This window comes from Erpetoichthys calabaricus, chromosome 5 (genome assembly GCF_900747795.2).
Source record: "Erpetoichthys calabaricus chromosome 5, fErpCal1.3, whole genome shotgun sequence".
NCBI classification, from domain to species: domain Eukaryota; kingdom Metazoa; phylum Chordata; class Cladistia; order Polypteriformes; family Polypteridae; genus Erpetoichthys; species Erpetoichthys calabaricus.
This window is the reverse complement of record NC_041398.2, coordinates 250878-256993: the sequence shown is the minus strand read 5'-3', so window position 1 is coordinate 256993 and position 6116 is coordinate 250878.

Here is a 6116-nt window from a genome sequence, read left to right as displayed (position 1 = left end):
CTCAAGTCTGTTTACCTGCGTGTCAGTTGCTTAGAGTTGTATAGAGTGAGAAGTAAATACTATATCGTTATTTGGAACACATGTATTTCATGTGTGTTCCGTGTCTACAACAATCTATGTAAACACATCGTTAAACGTTTTTCATGTTTTAGTAATAATTGACAAAATGTAGACATGAAGTGTATAATGTGTGAAGCATGAAGTGCAAATATCAAACACTTTCACAAAAGGTACAAATATAACAGAGCAAGTGCACTTTTATTCAAGAATATAACTGCAGAAAAAGAACCCACGTTAGAGTGCGACGTTGACACGCCTTTGCTACAATCGCTCTGGTGGCGCAACTGTAACAACTGTTGACTGGTAATCAGAACTTCACAGGTTCGAAGCCCGGACGAGTCCGTTTTGGGAAATGAGCTGCTCTTATTCTTACTATTTTAGAACAACAACATACAGTTGAGTTGAGTCTGTAACAGCCGGTGTAAATGTATGATACTTGGAAAGGTTTGCTTTGTTTTTTATTCAGTTTTATTGTCTATCACGTTCACGAGAGATCTGACACTGTTCTTTTCACATAAACATGCGCTATAACAGAGGTGAACTCAGATCATGACGACGGTTCAACATCAAAGAATGCACGTTGCACTTTTGCCATCTCTGTACTTTATATGTACATGGGAAGCTCTGCAGTCTACTTGTGACTTTTTACGCTGTAGGAAAAAAAGTAAATAAATAAAGGTAAATAAGTAAATAACATTCGATTTGGCTCAAAGTACAGCGACGGCAGCTTCCATCTGCAGCTATCGACTCTTCGGTACACAAGCGACTCTCCACGCTAGTGTTTAGAGCTGGACGGTGTATGTACCCAAAAAAGAAGTCTAACTGCATTCTCGTACCATTGTTTGCGTACTAAAGTGTCAGCAGGCACTTTTCACAGCATTACACAGTATGTTTTGAGCATGTCCGTGTTGGTCAAACACACAAAGCTCTGCAGTCTGCTTGTGACCTTACGCTGTAGGAAGTAAGTAAATAAATAACATTCAATCTGGCTTTTATGTAAGTAACATATAAATGTTAATGTTTTGGACACATGCACCGTCCAGATCTAAACACTAGAGTGGAGAGTCTATTGCTGAAGGTGGAACCTTTCCAAGTATCATACATTTACACCATGGAGTCAAATGTATGTTGTTGTTCTAAAATAGTAAGAATTACTAAGAGCAGCTCAGTTCTCAAAACGGACTCGTCCAGAGTCGAACCCGTGAAGTTTCAGTTACCAGTCAACAGTTGATACTGTTGCGCTACTGAAGCGATCGTAGCACATGCGTGTCAATGTCGCACTCTGACGCGGGTTCTTTTTCTGCAGTTACATTTTTGAATAGAAGCGCACTTGTTCTGTTATATTTGTACCTTTTGTGAAAGTGTTTTTGATATTTGGACTTCGGGCTTCACACATTATACACTTCATGTTTACATTTTGTCAATTATTACTAAAACATGAAGAATGTTTGTTTTAATGATGTGTTTACATAGATTGTTGTAGACACGGAACACACATGAAATGCATGTGTTCCAAATAACAATCTAGTATTTACTTCTCACTCTATACAACTCTAATCAACTGACACGCAAGGTAAACAGACTTGAGCTGAGAAAACTGTGTGGCAGTGGAGGATGTGATAGTAGGCTGCTTGCTGCTTATCGACACATTTACAAGACAAAAGACACTGACGGAGAGGTGAGATGGGACTTAAGATGGGACAGATCTAGGAGTTTTTTCATAGGTTTTGGTAATTCCAGTGTTAAAGTGGTGGGCCTGTTCCTCTGTAAATTGCCATCTTGCCAATTGGGGAATGTGTGCAGACGGATTTGTCTACAACAAGAGCTCAGTTCATGGACTGTATGGTGATGACTGGGCTATGTATCATTTTATTGGTGAGCTAAACTCCATTAATTTAGGCTCCTTTTGGATGTAATAACTACATTTACATCAGCATATTTATTTTTTAACATCAATTCTTAGAAAGGGGCTTCACGCTTGTCCTCATCAATAAATAAAGTGAACCCCTGGGCCTGGCTGTCCAGACCACGTTGTGTGGTCCTTAGCGAGGGGAAGCTCACACACTTATCTGCTGATCTTTTGCCGAGTTTCTGTCTCCTCCTCGTCTCTGATTCGGTTTACTGCTCTAGGGCTCTTCCCTCAGTCCCGACACGAACATTCAGTACCTTGTGGTGTTGCCCTGTCCGTTATGGGGAATAGTTACCATACAAATTACGTGGTCTGGATACTTGAAGAGCACCCATTGTACTCCGTGTACCCTGAGTGGACTTTACTCCACAAGCATGTACGATTTCTGGCCTTTCTACCTGATGTGATGCTGAAGGTTGCTTATCTGGGTGACACTCCTCACCTCTGTGAACTCTAAGGTGACGCTGAAAGGTCCTTTGGTCTTTAAACTCCTTTCCACTGTGTGACCAGCAGTGGGGCTTCTCTTAATCCTAAAATGTCTTCCCATGTAGACCTCTGGCCATGCTCTGTGCTTCAGAAAGGCCTCTCTTGGAGTGGATTTGCGGGTGGCCCTGCAGAATTGTTTGTGCGAGCCGTCCTGGTGTGTCCTTTAGTTGGGAATTCTGCCCCCTGCACGAACCACATTGGTAGGCCGAGATTTTGACCAAAAGCAATGCAGTTGTCTGCACCACCATAGCCAGAAGATCTCTCTCCCTGTGACTTTTTTTATTGTTCCTGAAATTAAAATTGAAACTGAGAAGAAAAGATTGGCTCCCATGTTCTGAGGAGACCCGCTGCCATTGTTTCACAATCTGATGCTGTTGGATTTGTCCATCGCAGTACGGTCATAGGTTAGCAAGATGAAGAGAAGTGGGCTGAGCATGCATGCCTGTTACTGGCAATGCAAACCAGCTGTGGTCTTTCCAGAAGGAAGAGATAAGAACTGGAGCCCCACTGTCAATGCCTTTCAGTTACTCAAATGGTGGAAAACAAAACTAACAGCCACGTACGCACTCTTCTACACGGTCAGCCACTGCTGCTCACAGCAAGCAACCACCTGCATGGATTGTGGAATGCCAGTTTATGTGCTGTGCCACCCAGAGACACTGGCATTGTCACCATCCAAACCATCGGCTGAAGAGCAAGTTCTCAAGCCAGCGGTTCTCAAACTCTGGGGTAGCAAAAAAGGGGGTGCAAATGTTGCCATATGTGGCGTAATTTCACTATTCGTAGGGAAATTTTAAACTTGTAGCGGTGTATCGGCAGCAAAAAATATAGGAATAAATTTTATTAGGGTTTCAAAAAAAACGTGAGGGGGGCGCGATTAAAACTTCTGAAAACTTGGGTCGCAAATCCTTAAGACAGCGTTTCTCAAGCGGCAGGTCGATGAGTGAGGGAGTAACTGAGGGCCTCTCGCAGTCTTTGCTGCCATCTAGTGGGTACAAGTAAACAGTGCCACTCCTGTTGGCATTTGAACGATGACAACCCCCTTGAAAGAGTTCGTATGTGCGTGACGGCGCCATATTTTAAATTGCCAGTAGTAAGAATTAAGGAGCCTCATGCCATTCAAAGCATTTTGCACATTGATTGGGATGAATACGTAAGGTGGTACTCTTATCACTCTTTGTTTTTTAAAATATTTGACACAGCCTGGATTATAATAATCGGAGTGGATTTGCTCAAAGTACTCACAAAACACAAAGAAGGGAGAAACACCTTAAAGAAAATACGTAGACGTCCACCAAAGTCTAAGCTGGCGTCGATGTCATGATACGGCCTGCTGCAGACGTGGGTCTCCCAGTCAGCCGGGGTCTCCCAGTGCGACTGCCGTCCAGCAGCCATCAGTGAATGTGAACCAGGTGATGCCCCACAGCCATGGGCACCAGCCCTTGGTGGGTCATCTAATAGTTCTGACCAAGAAGTGCCAGTGAAACACAACAGACAGTCGTGTATTCAGATAAGTGCAGTCTTTCACCGTGACGTCTGTGTGTGTCTCTTTCGATATTTAAATCCGCCGACGCACTTTATATTCAAAACAAGAAAGTGAATCTTAAGTTCCTGAAAATCTCCGGCCAGCCCTTCATGTTTTAAATGCCAGACTGTCCTCGAAGAGCTGCTCATCATTACTCCACCATCGCCCATCCCAAAGCGCTCCACAACGGCCTCCCCGTTACACGGTAATTTATGAGACCCTCCACGGATTCGGGGGGTCTGACGCTGCTCTGGGAGGAATGAGAACAGAAAGCCGGACTCCTACCGTACATCACAATCCATTACTTGGCACCCACGATGCCTCCCTTTTGCTGTCACTTGGGCAGGAAATGCCCTCCACGAGACGGCTCTGTGAATTCACCCGCACCGCTATCAGGAGGACTAAATGCCCATCACGCCCTTCTCACCACCATCACAGTCTCTCTCACGCGCTTGGGTGCAATCCACCGCCATCGGTCTACTGCCACCTCCACGGTGGTGCCAAGTGCCAGTCAGGCAGCTCCCCCTCTCCATCCATTTGATGCAGAGGCCCAAATACGCTGGGAGACCCCTAACCCCGTGCCACCCTTAAGTATTTACTGTAAATAATGAAGTGACGCCGATGACATGGACACGCAAACACATCTGTGACACACGGGTCACACAGTGAGGGGACGAGGCTTTGGGGCTGATTATCAAACTGGGGTTGGATATACGGCGGGGTAAACAAGTGTGGCACGTGCCAACGTCTTTGTCAGTCAATATGTTTCTAATGGGGCTTACAGCAGATGTCACTAACACACGAAGAACACAGGAGGAGCACAAAGGCCTGGCAAGCCAAGAACGCAGCTGCCATCTGTCACTCCTGGTAGCCCCCCGTCAGTGCAAATGAAAATCAGCTGCTTTAGTCCTAAATGATGGCCTGTCATGACCGAGGGGTCACACAAGAAGTGTCTCATGATGGGTGAAAGCACAAACACACTGATGGCATTGGTGACAGAAGGTGGGCATCCTGGTAAAGTCATGTGGACAGTAAAACCCGGGGCCTGCAGGCGACCCGTCCCAGTGTCTTGAAAGAGGCGACCATCAAGCAGCAGCAGCCTGTCCAGATGTGAAGGCTGCCACTCGTCTGGTTTACTGGCCACCCATACAGAAGACCCTTAGAGTCGTGGACAGAAAGAAGAAGACGACGCGCCAGTCAGTCTGGAGAAAGTAAGTGAAAGTGTGTGGAAATTGGGGTCCGGTCTGGAGATGAACCCACCAGGTGACGGGGGGTCAAATTAAGGGAAAGAAATCGGAGCCATTCAGATACCAGTCGAGCTGTGCCCTGGCAACGGGCTCGAGGGTAAAGACGGGGCTCTAAAACTCCAAGTGTCACTGAGAGGGTCGGGACACCAGGACTGTTGTGCTCATCACTTCTTAATTTGTGAAGTCCGCGTATTTTATTCAAACAGAACAGAAGTAGCCACCCCGTCCAGCGATTATTCCTGCCTTGTGCCCAGTGCTTGCAGGGTGAGGCTCCAGCTGCCCTGCTCAGGATTAGAGGTGTGCTCTGAATCTTAAAAAGCAACGCAATTAAAGTTTGTGTCGCCAACTTGGAAAAAGGATTGGGAAGCTCAGAAGGTGAAAAACGGAGTACAGAAAGCAAATGAACGAAACTGAAAGCGACACAAGACAGAATAAACACGAGTGCCCACGGGGAGGTCTGCCCATCGAGCTTTCAGAAGGTCCACAAACCTGCGAGTGTCAGAGGCGCCTTGTCATCTTTACTGCAATCAACGTGGCAACTTGACGTGGCGCTGCGTCCGGCAGTCACGAGGTAGCAATGGAGGGCCGCGTCTAACTTCAAATAGCGGAGGCTGCACTGCAGAGCCAACCGAGCCATAAACACAATGGCGGCACATGACGATCCGCTACCACCAAGGTGACCTACTGAACTCTACAATGCTATAAAGCACAAAAGGATACGACCTTAATTTACGAGGTAACAAAACCATATGAATTCAGAATTCAGATTGAATTCAAAAAGTAATGAAGGGGCGGGTGTTTATAGAAAGTGGGGGGCTCTGCACCCCCCTCGCCAACCCCCAGGCGGGCACTACCTGCTAGCCTCTTTGCGACTCTGCCACTCGCGTAT